A 17,330-nucleotide genomic window follows, 5' to 3' on the forward strand; every position below is an offset into this window, starting at 1 on the left:
CACTGGTGGCTCATACCTATAATCTTAGCTACTTAGGAGGCTGCAATCTGTTGGTCACAGCTTGAAGTCAGCCCAGCAAAAAAGTCTGTGAGTCTTATCTCCAATTAACCACCAAAAATCTGGAAGTGGAGTTGTGGCTCAAGTAGTAGAGCACCAGCCTTGGGAAAAATGCCAAATAAGAATAAGAGGCGCCGAGTTCAAGCCCCAGTACTGGCACAAAACAAAAAAGACAACATAAGGGGCATTGGTATGCAGTCTATGGATTAGATGGTTATTGAATTAGTTCTAGTTTGCTAACTGTAGAAGTTGTGCTATGATTATGTAGGAGCGTGCCCTGGTATTTGGGAAAGACACCATCAAATATTAAGTGGGAAAAATCCCTCTGCCTTTGAATGCAGAGTAAGTGACTCAAGTAGAAAAACAGGCTGTGAAATCCAACACACTTAGACTGGCATTGAAGGCCCAGGCTGGTTTCTCATCTTTAAAGCAGAACTAAATTTTGTATCTACTTCAGATTGTGTGTGTGTGTGTGTATGTGTGTGTGTGTGTGAAGGGTTGGGGATATGGATTAGTGGTAGAGTGCTTGCCTAACATACCTGAAGCCCTAGGTTAGATTCCTCAGTACTACATAAATAGAAAAAGCCAGAAGTGGTGCTGTGGTTCAACTGGTAGGGGACTAGCCTTGCGCAAAAGAAACTCAGGGACAGTGTCTAGGCCCTGAGTTTTGTGTTCAAGCACCAGACCTGGCCAAAAAAAAAAAAAAGACTCTGGGCCAGGAGTGTGTCAGTTCCAGATTTTTTTGGTGGTTAAATAAAGCCTGGAGGGCTGGGAAGGTGGCTCAGTGGTAGAGCGCTTACCTTGCATGCCTGAGGCCCTGGGTTCGATTCCTCAGCACCACATAAAGAAAAAAGCCTGAAGTGGCACTGTGGCTCAAGTGGTAGAGCATTGGCCTTGGGCTGAAGAGCTGAGGGACAGCACCCAGGCCCAGAGTTCAGGCCCCACGACTGGATCCAAAATAAATAAATAAATAAAGCCTGGAGCCTTGTGTTCTTGCTTGGCTTTTTCACTCATGACTAGCACTCTGCCACTTGAACCACACCCGCAATGCTAGCTTTTTTCTATTTAATTGGAGATGAGTCAGATTTGTCTGCTGGGTTGGCTTTGAACCTTGATTGTCCGATCTCTTTCTCCTGAGTAGTCAGGATTATAGGTCTGAGCCAGAAGCTGTTTTAAGAATCCAGTGAAGATAGGCATGGTGATGCACATCTGTAATTCCAGAGCTCAGGAGGCTGAGGCAGGAAGATGACATGCTGAAAGCCAGCCTGGAGTTTGCAGCCAGTCTGAGCTGTAAAGGTAACAAACTCTCAGGACAACAACAAAAGATTTCAGTGGGATGAGGAATGTGAAGCTCAGCCTGGAGTGAGTCTTCCATTTGTCTTCACGGTTCAAAGGGACACACACAACTTCTTCTGTATAAAATGCTGGCTTTCCAGCTTCATGGCTGGAATCCTTCCAGGACCTCTCTTCTATGAGAAAATGTCATGGTAGGCTGCTCTGCTATGAGAAGATGTCACCGTCATTATGGCCGTTGTTGTTCTTTGGGAATAGCCTCTGGTCGGAATAGGCTCTGTTCTTTGGGAATAGCCTGAAGTCAGATTCCCAAGCTAAAGCATTCAAGTATGTAGACAGCTTCACAGCCTGGCTTTCCTGTCCTTGTGGCAGCCCAGGGCTTGATTGAATTTCCACTCAGCCTCTGGACAGGACTGTGGATCTGGAGGTAATTCTTCTAAAAGCTCCTCATTTCAAGAGATCTGGAGAGCCTCCAGCCATGCCTGGACAGCTTTTTCAAAGCTGGCAGGGATTGGAGGCGTACTTCTCCACAGACTGAGGAAGTGACGTGGTCCAAGTCAGACAAACCACATTTGATGATGTGCTTTGGGCCCTCCTTCATGACCTGGTCACCCATAGCTCTTGTTCAGACAGGTCTGAGGTCAGATGTGCCCCTAGATTAGGGAGGGTGTGTTGAGTTTTCACAGATTTGAAAATAAAACCTTTGTTATAATTGTGGCCTTCACTCTCTTTGTAGACTATCCATCTTGGTCTTTTAGGGCATGAATCACTTAGATTAAAATGGTCTTGGAGCACTTGTGTCCCTGTCTTTGTTTAATTTGTAACAAAGCCTGACAGACAGGTGCAAACAGTAAATCCTCTTTTGCAACCCAGAACTCATTGCCGATGTGAGATTTTGTTTTGTTTTGGTTTGGTTTTTGGGTCCGGTCATGGAGCCTGAACTCTGGGCCTGGGCGCTTTCCCTCAGCTCTTCAGCTCAAGGCTAGTGCTCTACCACTTGAGCCACAGCGCCACTTCTGGCTTTTTTCTTTTTGCTTATGTGGTGCTGAGGAATTGAACCCAGGGCCTTAGGCATGCAAGGCAAGCGCTCTACCACTGAGCCACCTTCCCAGCCCCCGATGTGAAATTTTGGTACATGTAAGGAGGAATATGATTCCTAACACAGTTGGCACTGTGAAGGTTTGTCAACTCACACAGGTTGTTCTGAGGATAAAGTTGATGTAAAAGCAAAAAAAAAAAAAAAAGGTCTTGAACTGAAATTTGAAGTGCAGCTACTTAATCATTTAAAATCTGTGATTTCTGTGGGTTACGATATCATGCCAAGAGTGACTGTTCTGTGGTCTGTGACATCTGAAACTTTAGCAATAGAGAATGAAGAGGGCCAGGGTTGGAGTCAGAGGCTCCTCCACTTGTGCACCTGCTGGGGCCTCCAGGGAGGCTGCTTCAAGGGGGACATAGCCAGAGAAAAGGAGCCAGGTGGAGTGCATTGCCTTTCATTACCTACTGTTAGTCAGCATGCTCCAGAGAACAACAGAATAAGGGGAAGGAGAGAGGTGTATTTTAAGTAAATGGTTCATGCATTCATGGAGGCTACAAACCTACACAGTAGCCTAGTAGGCATAAGACTCAGGTTTTGCAGTTCAAGTCTAAAAGCTGAACTGGGTAGCAGTGGGTTACACTGGAAGTAGAGGTGTGAAGTGCCAGCCTTGATCAAAAAAGCTAAAAGGACAATGCCTAGGCCCTGAGTTCAAGTTCCAGTACCAGCACACACTCTCTAAATGAATGAATGAATAAATAAATAAATAAATAAAGCCAGGCACCAGTGGCTCATGCCTGTAATCCTAGCTATTCAGGAGGCCCGGATTCAAAGCCAGTGTGGGCAGAAAAGTCCCCATGAGGGGCTGGGAAGTTGGCTCAGTGGCAGAGTGCTTGCTTTGCACGCATGAGGCCCTGGGTTCAGTTCCTTAGCACCACATAAGCAGAAAAAGCCGCAAGTGGCGCTGAGGCTCAAATGGTAGAGTGCTAGCCTTGAGCTGAAGAGCTGAGTTATGGCCAGTTATGGGGCTTGAATTCTGGGCCTGGGCATTGTCCCTCAGCTCCTCAGCTCAAGGTTAGTGCTCTGCCACTTGAGCCACAGTGTCACTTCCGGCTTTTTCTATTTATGTGGTGCTGAGGAATCAAACCCAGGGCCTCATGCAATGTGAGGCAAGCACTCTACCACTGAGCCACTTTCTCAGGCCCACCCATGAGGCTCTTATATCCAGTTAACTACTCAAAATCCAGAAGTGGAGCAGTGGCTCAAGTGGTAGAGCTCTAGCCTTGAGCACAAAGAGGCTCAGGGACAGCCCCAGGCCCTGAGTTCAAGCCCCACAACCCATAACAAAAAAATAAAAATAAAATGAATGAATGAATAGAAGCTGCCTAGGCTCCTTTCTTGGATAAAGCTCACCCAGATTATGATTCTGTTTTACTCAAAATCCATAGATTTAAATGTTAATTCTCTGGCAAATATCCCCAGAGAGATAGCCAAGATGTTTGACTACATATCTAAGTACTTTTGCTCATGTATAAAATGGAACATTTCATCTAGTTTCAACGCTCATTTAGCACACTTCTGCGAACTTCCATTGGTCGGAACAACTATAAAGTTCCACCCACATTCGGGGTGAAGAAGATACTCTTCTTAGAGCAGGAATGTCAAATTCTAATAAGAGCATGAAGTATGTGGTAGCACAGACCTGTAATCACAGCTACTCAGGAAGTGGAAATAGAAGGATTAATGTCTAAGGCTATCCTAAAGAAAGTTAGCATGAGACTCTGACTGAAAAACAAACTAAAAGCAAAAGGACTATGGGCAAGGTGCAAATAATAGAGCCTACCTAGCAGACATGAGGCCCTGTGTTCAAACCCCAGTACCAGAAAAAAAATCACAACTTATAGAATGGGTTATACACTGGTGTAGCATTTTTGGAAGAAACAATCTGTCATAAATGCCCAATTATAATACTAAAGAAATGAAGCCCATTTATAATACAATATTAGGGTTTTTTTTTAATGTTAGTTTCTATCCAAATCTGCACTAGAAGTTAGAACAGAGTCAGGTATCCTGTCCTTGAGTGCAGTCATTTTGAGTGTGAGCTCCATAAATACAGGTTGATACAGGATGTTGTGTTGGCAACACCAAAAACATAAGTGATGTTGCTATGGGTTGTTTGATTGTTTTTCTCAATGGAACCGTAAAATTCTGTACAAAACAACGTGTAGTGCCCCATCAGTTTATTTAGCAGTTGCATTCCTGGGGAAGAATTTAGGCATCTAAAACTAGGCAGAATGGCCAGTGGCTCCTATAATCCTAGCTACCCAGGAAGCTGAGATCTGAGGATGGGGGTGTGAAGCCAGCCTGGGCAGAGAAGTCCCCATGAGACTCTTACCTACAATTAACCACTCAAAAACTGGAAGTGGAGCTGTGGCTCAAGTGGTAGACTGCTTGCCTTTAGCAAAAGAAGCTCAGAGACAGTGTCCAGGCTGAGTTCAAGCCCCAGGATCAGCAAAAGACAAAAATGAAAACAACAAAACAAAACAAACAAAAAACAGAATGGCTGGGCACCATGCTTGTTCATCCCTGTAATCCTAGCTACTCAGGAGACTGAGATCAGAGGATTGAGGTTCAAAGCCAGCCCAAGCAGGAAAGTTTGTGAGACTTCCTTTTTTTTTTTGGTCGGTGGTGGGGCTTGACTCTGGGCCTGGGCACTGTCCCTGAGCTCTTCAGCTCAAGGTGAGAACTTTACCACTTGAGCCACAGCACCAGCTCAGATTTTCTGGTGGTTTATTGGAGATGAGTCTCTTGGACTTCCCTTCCCAGACTGGCTTTGAACTGAGATTCTCAGATCTCAGCCTCCTGAGTAGCTAGGATTATAGGCATGAGCCACCGGTGCCTGGCTTGTGAGACTCTTATCTCCAATTAACAACTAAAAAGCTGGAAGTGGAGCTGTGACTCAAATGGTAGAGTACTAGCCTTGAGCAAAAAAGCTCAGGGACAGTGCCCAGGCCTTGAGTTCAAGTCCCAAGCAGGACTGGCACCAAAAAAAAAGGAAACACAAACTAATGCTTCATTCAAGATCTTGTCTGTTAAATCTAATATATCTTTGCAATTCTTATCCCAGGCCTTTGCACCTGTCATCTGCCCAGCCCCACCCCTCCCTAACACTGTTCTATCTCTTGCTGGATCACTTCTCAAATCCTCACCCAGAACACATATCACAGGCTCTTCTTGTACAAGCTGCTTCTCCCCGTCTAGGTTTTTTCTTAGGGACAGGGAGCAGTGTAAGATGGACACTCGGTCTCCCTGTGACATCCAGCACAGGCCCTTGATCAAAGTAGATTAGTTCAACACGAATAAATATCACAAATTCTATGCTTTGAAAAATGGTAACTTTAACCTCCTGAGGCCAAACCCAACTTTCACACCACTGAGAATTAATAGCTAATGTGTTTAGAGCTTCCCTCCTTCCTGTGACAAGCCTGGACAATTAATTGCTGCTTTAAACAATAAAGCACTCATGTTTTCACAGAGAATGTTGGCAACCGCTGAAGGGAAGGGAAGGGAAGGGAAAAGAAGGGAAGATGTAAGGTCTGAATAGTAGAGCTGGAGAGCAGAGGATGGAGGAAGACAATTCTTCTTGGTCTTAAAAAGGTATGGCCCTGAGTCCTTTCAAGTAGGAACTCGTCAGCTCCTACAGTGAGTTTAGCAATTATTATCCTTGGGCTCAGGGGGCTCAGTCGGTGGAACACATACTTAGCATTTGTGAATTCCTGGGTTCCATCCCCAGAATCTCTGAAAAAAAGAAATCCTCTAGCTTTATGATTTGTTCTTTATTCACATATCCATGTCTAAATAGTTCAGTAAATCATTTCAAAGATTACCAGAGCATTTGCATGGACTTCCTCTGCCTCTAGTTTTTTGTTTTCTGTTTTTTTTTTTTTGTTTTTGTTTTTCTAATTGGTTGTGGGGCTTGAACTCTAGGCCTGGGTGCTGTCCCTGAGCTTTTCAGCTCAAGGCTAGTGCTCTACCACTTGAGCCACAGTGCCACTTCTGGTTTTCTGGTGGTTTATTGGAGATAGGAGTCTCTCAGACTTTCCTGTCTGGGCTTTAAACTGTGATCATCAGATCTCAGCCTCCTGAGTAGCTAGGAATACAGGTGTGAGCCACCAGTCTCAGGCTTTCTTTGCCTCTAAATGGTAGGAACTTGAAGAAATCTACTGAGCTAGGCACTGGTTCTCACCTGTAATCCTAGTTTCTTAGGAGGCTGAGATTTGAGATTTGAGGTGGGAAACCAGCCCAAGTAGGAAAGTCCCCAAGACTCCTATCTCCAATAAACTACTCAGAAAAAGGTGGAAGTGGAACTGCGGCTCAAGTGGTAGTGTGTTAGCCTTGAGCAAAAAGAAGCTCAGGGAAAGAGCTCAGGCCCTAAGTTCCAGCTAGGCATCGATGGCTCACACCTGTAATCCTGTCTACTCAGGAGGCTGAGATCTCAGGATCACAGTTTGAAACTATCACAGACAGAAAAGTCCCCAGGAGACTTTTAAATCCTTAATTAACCACTCAAAAACTGGAAGTGGAGCTGTGGCTCAAAGTGGTAGAGTGCTAGCTTAGAACAATAGAGCTTAGGGATAGCACCTGGGCCTCGAGTTCAAGTCCATGACCAAAAACAACAACAAAAATCCAGTGAGGGCTGGGAAGGTGGCTCAGTGGTAGAGTGCTTGCCTTGCTTGTATGAGGTCCTAGGTTTGACTCCTCAGCACCACATAAATAGAAAAAGCCGGAAGTGGCACTGTGGCTCAAGTGGTAGAGCACTAGCCTTGAGATGAGGAGCTCAGGGATGGTACCCAGGCCTAGAGTTTAGGCCCCACAACTGACTCCCCCCCCCTCAAAAAAAATCCACTGAATTACAGGTAGTTCATGTCAGATACTTGAGAGTGTTTTGTTTGTCTGTTTGGAGATCTTGGAGTGATGCTTCCAGAGGTCTTGGCTCTTATCTGGAGGTATCATCCATGCTCTCAGGATTCATCTCTTTGTAGGATAGAGTCATAGGCTCTGCCTGGACCCCACCTCCCAGACATTTGTGCAAGTGCATGAAGAACCTAGTTGTTGTTGTTGTTTATTTAAGTGGAACTTTATTTTTGCCAGTCCTGAGGCTTAAACTCAGGGCCTAGGCACTGTCCCTGAGCTTCTTTTGCTCAAAGCTAGCACTCTACTACTTGAGCCACAGCGCCACTTCTGGCTTTTTCTGTGTCTGTGGTACTGAGGAATCGAACCCAAGGCTTCATGTATGCTAAGCAGGCACTCTACCACTAAGCCACATTCCCAGACCCTAGTTTTTAAAACAGGTAAAAATTATCTGTTCATAGCAGCCAGGCACTGGTGGCTCATGCCTGTAATCCTAGCTACTTAGAAGGATTGGGGTTCAAAGCCAGCCTGGGCAGAAAAGTTCCTGAGATTCTTATTTCCAATTAACCAGCAAATAGCTAGAAGGGAAACTGTGGCTCCAGTGGTAGAGCATCAGCCTTGAGTGGAAAAAGTTGAGTGCGAAGAGTTCAAGCCCCAGTATCAGCGCCCGCACGCACATTATCTCTTTACAAATATCTGGCAACCAAGCCTGTCTGGTCATCACCGAGGTGTTGGCTCCTAGCACAGCAGCTGGGGAGCAGGAGGCGGGAAGGACCTCAGTTCAGAAGCACTGACTGGGAAAACAGCTTGGCAGTTTTTCAGAAAGTTAAACATAGACCTGCCATACAACCCAACCTACATCTAGCCTACATCCTAGCCTACATCTGAGAGAACTAGAACAAATGTTCACTCTGAAACGTGGACATGAATGTTCCTCGAAACAGCAGCCCTGACTGCCCCGAAGTGAAAACTACCTAAACATCTGTCAACTCACCAATGGATAAATAAAACTCGGTGTGTGCACACAGTAGAATGCCATTCTGCAAGAAGGCCCTCAGCGCAGATCCATGCTGCAACACAAATTTCGAAATGTTAAGCTATGTAAATTAAGGCAGATGAAAAGATCACATATTGTACGATTCCATTTATATAAAATGTCCAGAACAAGCAAACTGACAAAGACTCATGACTACCAGGCACTGAGGGAAGATCCTGATAGGGAGAGAAGGTGGAGGTAGTGGCGGTGGCTAATAATGGTAATCACATTTATTGTTGTAATCATAGAAATGCTCAAGAATTTGGCTAGGCACCAGTGACTCATGCCTGTAATCCTAGCTACTCAGGAGGCTGAGATCTGAGGATTGCAGTTCAAAGCCAGCCCAGGCAGGAAAGTCTGTGAGACATTTATCTCCAATTAACCGTTAGAAAACCAGAAGTGGTGCTGTGGCTCAAAGTGGTAGAGCACTAGCCTTGAGCAAAAGAGCTCAGGGATAGGACCCAAGCCTCATGTTCAAACCCCAGGACCAAAGAAAACAAAACAAAACAAAATAAACAAACAAAAGAAGAATTAAGAGTTTAAGGGCCGGGTACTTGTGACTCCTACAGTGACCTAAAGCTGGCATATACTGAGAACTGGGCTATTCGTTAAATGTTTACATTTGACAAACCAATACTCCTTTATCATTGAAAGATACAGGAAAGGCAATTGTGCTTTCATAGAATTCCAAGACACAATTTAAGTATTATCCTACGATGTTCGTAGTTGTGATGGCACATTTTGTTTTTTTTGTTGTTGTATTTGTTTTTGTAGAGTCCCCTTCTTTTGATTCTGTCATCTGAAGAGTGTTAAAAGCCAGAATGTGGGGACTTTTGTGACACACTCTACACCTCCCATCTCTCCCTTCCCCCATAAGCGGGCCCCACCTGAGCGTGGCTACAGATCCTTCATGGGAGTGTGAGGGAGCTGAATGGACTGCAGGGCTTCTGTGCTGAAGCCAGTTCAGGTCCACACCTTTCTCTGCTGCAAAAGCCATGGGTGCTGAACAGCTTCGCAGCTTCCATGTCAATGCACTATGTTTGTTTGCTGTGGCTCAGCACTGCCCACGTGTTTTTGTTGATAATACTTTATTTTTAACTTTTCCTCAAAAGCAGTCATTCAGCCTTGTAATCTCAGCCTTACAGTGACTGAGGCAGGAGGACAGCTAGAACTCCATAGCAAGACTTCTGTCAAAACAAAACAAAAGGAAACAAAACTGTAGCTTATTAAAAAGGCAAAGGTAGTAGTTACTCATTTCCTGATTGCGACAATTCAAGTGTCAAAGAGGGTCTCATGGTTCAGCCCCCTTGGGTCTTCCTAGTTGGGCCTGCTCCTGAGAAGATGGAGGGCTGTGGGGCTTGGCTTACTGCATCCAGGCCCCTTGTAGCTTCCAGCTCAGGCAGCCACCCAGTCTTCCTTGTTAGTGGTGTGACTGTGTCCTCTAGGGGGCAGAAGTGAACCACTTGTTCATTCATTGGGGTTTATCCCTGACTTTCCCAGTCTTACAAGAAAACAAATGCTCAGAGGCAGCCAGAAAGGAAGCAGGTATACACATGCTTTTCTCACTAGGTTGAAATGTGATCTAAAATCTTCTGAGAGACAAAATAATGGATGGATTCAGATTCTGAATTTAAGCAGACACAAGTTCAAACTTAGAGGCAAAGAAATATTCAAAGAACTGCCCATTTTTGGCATTCTAGCAGGCTATTTAATTAATCAAGGTTCCTTTTTTTTCTTCTTTTTCTTCCCTTCCTTCCTTCTTTCTTTCTTTTCTTGCTTGCTTCCTTCTCCTTCCTTCTTTTCCTTCTTCCTTCCTTCTCCCCTCCCTCTTTTCTCCCTCCCTCCCCCTCTCTCTTTCTTTCTTTCCTTCTTTTGTTCTTTCCTTTTCTTTCTTTCTTTCTTCCTTTCTTTCCCTTCTTTCGTTCGTTTCTTCCTTCCTTCTTCTCTCTCTCTCTCTCTCTTCATTCATGCCAGTCCTACGGCTTGGAACTCAGGCCTGGGCACTCTCCCTTAGCTTTTTGCTCAATGTTGGAATTCTACCACTTGAGCCGTATCTCCACTTTGGGATTTTGCTGGTTACTTGGAGATAGGAGTCTTACAGACTTTCTTTCCTGGCCTTGCTTTCAACTATGATCCTCAGATCTCAACCTCCCGAGTAGCTAGAATTATAGGCATGAGCCACTGGCACCCACTTCTATTTCTTGTGCTACCAGTTTAACAGAATTGTTGTGAGCTTTATATTGCAAGTACTAATAAAAGCTGGTTGTTATGATTTTGTCAGCTCTTACTGCTACTCTCACTAAAGGCATGTGATTAGTCTGTTGAGAAGGTGAATCCACTTTCTTCTACAGTTGGATGAGACTCTCTCCAAAGAGGCCATCAGCCATTCTCTTCTGAACTCTGCCCTAGGGTGACATTTCACATCCTGGAAACCAACAACCAACAATATGAACAACAAAGAGGTCACTGTGCGCAGAAGGAAATTTGACTTCCCTAATAAAATCAAATTCATATCCTTTAAGAGTGTCTGAGCCAAGGAGATTACCCTTGTAATCCTAACTACTCAGGAGGCTGAGCTCTGAGGATTGGGGTTCGAAGCCAGCCCAGACAGAAAAGTCCCATGAGACTCTTAACTCCAATTAACTTCTCAAAGTGGTAGAGCACTAGCCTTAAGCAAAAGAGCTCTGGGACAGCGCCCGAAAAAAAGTTTAGATTACTTGCCGTGTGTGAGTGTGTGTGTGTGTGTGTGTGTGCGTGTGCACACACACACCAATACTGTGGCTTGAACTCAGGACCTAGTGTTCTCACTTGGCTTTTTCACTTAAGGCTGGTGCTTTACCATTTGAGCCACTCCTGGCTTCCTCACTGGTTAATGGAGAACAGAATATCCTGGGCTTTTCTGCTTCAAACCACATTCCTCAGATCTCAGCCTCCTGAGTAGCTAGGATTCTAGGCGCCTGGCAACTTGCCTTTATTTTGTCTCCCACCATTTTCCTTTCCTGAGAGATCTGTCCCTAACCCACTGGTGCCAGCTTATGTAAGGAAATCTGCTCCCTCCTCAGCTAGTGGGCACTTTCCCCTGCACCGCCACCACTGGAAGATATGGGCTGGCTTTGGCTGCTGGTGTCTACAACTCTGTGCCCGGCATCATCTCACCGATGGGGAAGCAGAAGTGTTGGCAGGGAGCGAAGTCACTTACTCAAGGCTTCCGTGAGGTAGTGAGGAAAGGAGTTTAGCAGTCTGACTCCAGCACTGAATTCCAAATCACCTGGCTCTGAAGGGTGAAAGCACGTGGACGCTGCCCTCTGCTCTGCCTTTCTTTCCCTTGGAGCCCTCATCCAAAGCTTGAATACAGCCTGAGCGGTGGAAGCCAGTGACTCATGTCTGTAATTCTAGCTACTCAGGAGAAGGGTGCAGGGTGAAGGCTCCCAGGGAACGTGGTACTGGTGCAGGGATGGAGCCGGTGTCCGCAGCCATGTTATCCTTCCCAGGGGCTGTGGCCTCTTCTCCTGCACCAAGTCTTTGTCCTCCTTGAGACACTGGGAACCCTTCCATCCCTTGGTTCTCTGGGCGTGGTGACCCTTTGAAAGGCTGGCTGGGGATGTAGCTCATTTGAGGTGCAGTCATGTTACAAATATCTGGCACCACTGAGAGGAAAGCCTCTTGGGTCCTCTTAACTCATACCTGTGGGCGCTTTCCTCTTCCCTTAGCTTACCTCTTTATTTCTTTAGGTAGAGGCAACACTCAGTGGGGCATGTAAATGCCCAGTCCTTGCTCTGGAGATGCAGAATCAGTCAGGAAGGAAATTGCAGTATTTAGGTTCCTTGCTTCTTCCTCACTGAGAGAGAAAAACCTCAACTGTCAACAAAACCTTCAACCAACCAACCAAGCTGAGCAGATCTCCAAGGTCGCTGGTGGCAGAGCCTGAGAGAGGAAGGAAGGAATGCACGCAGAGGACAAAGGATGCTTGGAGCTCCAAGGGAGCGTGGCCAGTGTGCCTGGATCCCTGAGGTCCCATCTGTTAGGGCAGGTGGGGAGGAAAGCAGGGCAGCAAGGATGGGGGAGGGATCCAAAGACAGGACTTCAAAGAGCTAAGAGGTGAAAAGAAGAAGAAAATATTGCATGCAGTGAGCCAGCAGAGTTAGAATGCTAACTACCCATACCCTACACCAGCTCTGGAGATTTAGGACATAAAGGATCCAGGCACAATGCCCCCCCAAAAATAAAAAATAAAAAAGGATCCAGGCAGTGGAGGCTGCCTGTAATCTCAGACTTGTCTATATAAAGCAACATATTGAGAGGGTAGATTGGAAGAAGAGGAACTTGAGACATTAAGAAAACTTTCTTGAAAGTAAAGGGTTTCACTCTCTATGATTCCATTTGCATAACACTTGGGAAAAGGCAAATTGTTGACATCAGTGGATGGGAAGGGGTGATCAACTGCAAAGGGAGTTACTTTTCTATTACTTAATTGAAATCATGGTTGTGCACACTTTGTTGAAATACAGCAACTTGGTAGCTGAAGGAAAATTGTCACTGAGGCCTAACAAATCACAGAGAAACCAGCTACTCAGGAGGCTGAAATATGAGGATCACAGTTCAACGGGGCAGGAAAGTCTGTGAGACTCTTATCTCCAATTAACTACCAGAAAACTGGAAGTGGTGCTGTAGCTCAAGCGGTAGAAGGTTCTTCTTGAACTGAAGAGCACAGGGACAAGGCTCAAGCCCAGAGTTCAAGCCTCAGGACTGCCCCCGCCCCCCCCCCCCCCCCCCCCGAAAAAAGTCAACTCAGGCAGAAAAGTCCCTGTGTGACTCTCGGCTTCAATTAACCACTAGAAAAACAGAAGTGGAACTGTGGCTTAAAGTGGTAGAATGCTAGCCTTGAGCAAAAGAGCTCAGGGACAATGCTCAGAACCCAAGGTCAAACTCTACAACAGACAAAAAAACCAAAAACAAACAAACAAAAATAAAACAACCCCCCCCCACGAAATCAAAAACAAACAAAAAAACCCTAAGTGATCCCTTGGGAAAAAATGCATTGAAATGTACACTTTAAAGGGCTGAGTTTTACTGTATGTAAATTATAGCTCATAAACCTGACTTGAAAGTATAGTTGCAAGAGGTGTCAGACATGACACGCTAGAATTCAGCTGTTATTTTCTCAGCTCCTTTGTTTTCTAGAGTGGATATAATCTTCATATGTTCTCATGGACATGAATAATATAAAGTGAAAGTATTTAACTTTACCAATGAAAGGAAACCTGTCTCTCCTATTGTAAATTGGCTTAAATAAGTTCAGCCTTTTTTGGGCAAATAGATCTCTCTGTATGGGCCAGCATCTTCTCTCCCCTGTGTATAAATGGGCAATGCCAGGGGGCAGTAGGTCTTGGCACTAGACCCTGTGATGCCCTTGGACCTCAGGGACATCTTGGAGATGGCTGTCTTCTCCTGGTCTGCTGGCATCCACATGTGGTGGCTTGCTGGGAAGCCTGGTGGGGAGCCTGGTGGTTCACGTAGCTTGCAGGTCAGTGTCTCAGCTCTGGCTGCTTCTGAAGATATGAACTTGAACCTGTTCAAGGTCCCTCTTTTTTTTTTTGTCACTTGAACTCAAGGCCTGGGTGCTGTCCTTGAGCTCTTTTGCTCAAGGCTAGTGCTCTACCACTTTGAGTGACAGTACCACTTCTGTTTTTCCGGTGGTTAATTGGAGATAAGAGTCTCTTGGGGCTGGGAAGGTGGCTCAGTGGTAGAGCGCTTGCCTTGCATGCCTGAGGCCCTGGGTTCGATTCCTCAGCACCACATAAGCAAAAAGAAAAAAGCCGGAAGTGGCTCAAGTGGTAGAGCTCTAGCCTTGAGCTGAAGAGCTGAGGGACAGTGCCCGGGCCCAGAGTTCAGGCCTCACGACCGGACCCAAAAAAGATCCTGGGGCTGGGAAGGTGGCTCAGTGGTAGAGCGCTTGCCTTGCATGCTCGAGGCCCTGGGTTCGATTCCTCAGCACCACATAAGCAGAAAGAAAAAAGCCGGAAGTGGCGCTGTGGCTCAAGGGCTAGAGCGCTAGCCTTGAGCTGAAGAGCTGAGGGACAGAGTCCAGGCCCAGAGTTCAGACCCCACGACCAGACCAAAAAAAAAAAAAGAGTCTCTTGGGGGGGTGGGGAGGAGATGGGAAGGGATGGGAAGGGGAAACTAAGGAGGAAGCAACAATGCTTGATAAGAAATGTACTCATTATCTTACCTGTGTAATTGTAATCCCTCTATACGGTATTTTCACAATAAAAATAAATAAATATGTTAGAAACAATAGCAAGAAAGAAAAAATAAAAAAGAGAGAGTCTCATAGACTTTCCTGCCCTGGTTGGCTTAGAGATGTGATCCTCAGATCTCAGCCTACTGAGTAGTTAGGATTACAGGCATGAGCCACCAGTGTGGGCTCTAGGGTCCCTCTTCCTTTCCTTGGAGTTCTGTACTGGAGTCCCCAGAGGTCCCCAGACTCTCAATTCACAACTACCTTTACATTTTTTTAAAAATTTTTTTTTGGGTCTGGTCGTGGGGCCTGAACTCTGGGCCTGGGTGCTGTCCCTCAGCTCTTCAGCTCAAGGCTAACGCTCTACCACTTGAGCCACAGCGCCACTTCTGGCTCTTTTCTTTTTGCTTATGTGGTGCTGAGGAATTGAACCCAGGGCCTCAGGCATGCAAGGCAAGCGCTCTACCACTGAGCCACCTTCCCAGCCCCTACCTTTACATTTGTAAGGAGTTCTTAGGAGCATATGGGTTTCTCTTGGGCCACACTCAAGCCAGGGGTATTGGGATGGGGTTGGAGACCCCTAATGTCCCTCTTCAGGATCCCTCTTTACTTTGTGAGAGCACTCTTGGTGAACAGAGACCAGCACCAGGGACTGCTGCAGGCTCAGTGGAGGAGAGGGACACAATATGCTTTTGTCTCTGGCACACTAACAGTTTCCTGCTGTTCTCACACCTGCCAGGCTTTGATACGACTTTGAATCTCCTCCAACTCCCTCCAAGACTGTGGGAGGCTGTACACCCTCTCTGTTTTCCAGACTGCCTTCTGTCATATCCTGCAAGCCCCAGAGCAGTGAGAGGAGGAATCTTACTGACAGGAACCTGCCAGAGAGATTTCAGAGCAGTCTCCCCCTTACTATAGGGTGTTAGGAAGAAGGTAGTCCTAATCATGGATATGCTAACTACCCTGTTAAGGGACTGCTTTCAAAACAGTGGTGTGGTGGTTCACGCCGATAGTCTTAGTTACTTAGGAGGCTGAGATCTGAGAATTCTGGTTCAAAGCCAGCCCTGGCAGTAAAGTCAGACTCTGATATCCAATTCACCATCAAAAAGCCAGAAGCAGAGCTGTGGCTCAAGTGATAGAAAGGTAGCCTTGAGGACAAAAGCTAAAGGACAGCACCGAGGCCTTGAGGTTAAAGCCTCAGTACCTGCACGAAAGAAAGAAAGAAAGAAAGAAAGAAAGAAAGAAAGAAAGAAAGAAAGAAAGAAAGAAAGAAAGGAAAGAAGGAAGGAAAGAAGGAAGGAAGGAAGGAAGGAAGAAAGGAAGGAAGGAAGGAAGGAAGGAAGAAGGGAGGAGGGAAGGAAGGAAGGAAGGAAAGAAAGAAAGAGAAAGAAAGAAAGAAAGAGAAAGAAAGAAAGAAAGAAAGGAGACATCCCCATCACCCCCCACCCAGCAAACCACATAGTTTCTAAACTAGTGGAGCTCCCATCCACTCACATACACCATGCACACTTGACTTTCTTATCCCTGGCCTGTTCCTCCTGTCTGGTTCAAATCCATCCAGGCACACAAATCAGAAGCAGGAACTCCTCCTTGATTCCTTATCTTATTTTACTCTGTCCTTTCTCCTACTTAAACCAGAAAATTTTTATCATTCTTTCCCTCTCATTCCCACTGCAACAGCCTTAGTGGTCATGAGGCCTTAACTCTGGGCCTGGGCACTGTCTTTCAGCTCTTCAGCTCAAGGCGAGCACTCTACCACTTGAGCCACAGCACCACTTCTGGCTTTTTTCGGCTTATGTGGTGCTGAGGAATCAAACCCAGGGCCTCATGCATGCAAGGCAAGCGCTCTACCACTGAGCCACCTTCCCAGCCCACATCAGTATATCTTCCCTGAGATATTGGGGTGGTTTTCTGATGGATCTTTCTCCTTCTAGATTTGCTGACTTGCTTCCCACTCCTCCTCCTTCTTGCCACTGGTATCATGTTTCCAAACCCACATCACACTGGGTTGTTGTTCTGCTGAAAACCTTCTGTAGGGATCTGCGGGTCCCTGTGACTTGGCTCCTGTCCATCTCTCAGGATTCCACTCCTCTTTAGAGCACAACCGCTGTTCCGACCATATCTGCTGACCATATCAGGGGCCTGACTGTGCTGTGCTGAGCTGATCTTCATCTCTGCCTTTGCACAAGATGTTCCCTCAGGCTCTAAGGTCTCTCCTCACCTACTTATCACTCAGCCTGCAACAGGGGACTTCCTTCTCCTTGAAGCCTTTCTGATGCCTCCAGTAAGAATGGGGCTTTGAGGCAACACTAGGCACTTGTTACTCAGAATTGTTTCTCAGGACTAGGCTGTGTTCATGGAGCAGGAGATGGGCAGTAGCTACTTCAGTTTCCTTAGCATGTGTGTGGCACAGCGATTAGTCCAAGACAGTCCAATGAATGAATAACCATGAACGCCAGTCATGTGTCTGTAAGTGATGTTGGATGTCACTAGGTTCAGTGTTTGCAGTTTTTTGTTCAGTTGTTTTTTTAATACCAGTACTAGGGCTTGAACTCAGGGCCTGGATGCTGTCCTTAGTTTTTTTTTTTTTTGCTCAAGACTGTACTCTACTACTTGAACCACAGCTCTATTTCCAGGTGTGAGTCACCAGCACCCAGCCAATGCTTGCATTCTTCAAATGAGTCTGAGAAATTAGTGACTTGGTCAACAAAGCAATTGGTGACACAACTGGACTCTGGGAAGAGTCTTACTTCCCTGCT

At 46.0% G+C, this 17,330-nt stretch overlaps 1 non-coding gene across 1 annotated transcript; it reads left to right on the forward strand.

The window, feature by feature from the left end:
* The first annotated feature begins 2,140 nt into the window (after positions 1–2,140).
* LOC122110109 lies at positions 2,141–2,269 on the forward strand. Its single transcript, XR_006147817.1, has one exon. It is a non-coding gene; the product is annotated as a small nucleolar RNA SNORA40 (small nucleolar RNA).
* Positions 2,270–17,330: the final 15,061 nt, after the last annotated feature.

This window comes from Dipodomys spectabilis, unplaced genomic scaffold, assembly GCF_019054845.1.
Source record: "Dipodomys spectabilis isolate Male_0828 unplaced genomic scaffold, ASM1905484v1 ptg000073l, whole genome shotgun sequence".
In the NCBI taxonomy this organism is placed as follows: Eukaryota; Metazoa; Chordata; class Mammalia; order Rodentia; family Heteromyidae; genus Dipodomys; species Dipodomys spectabilis.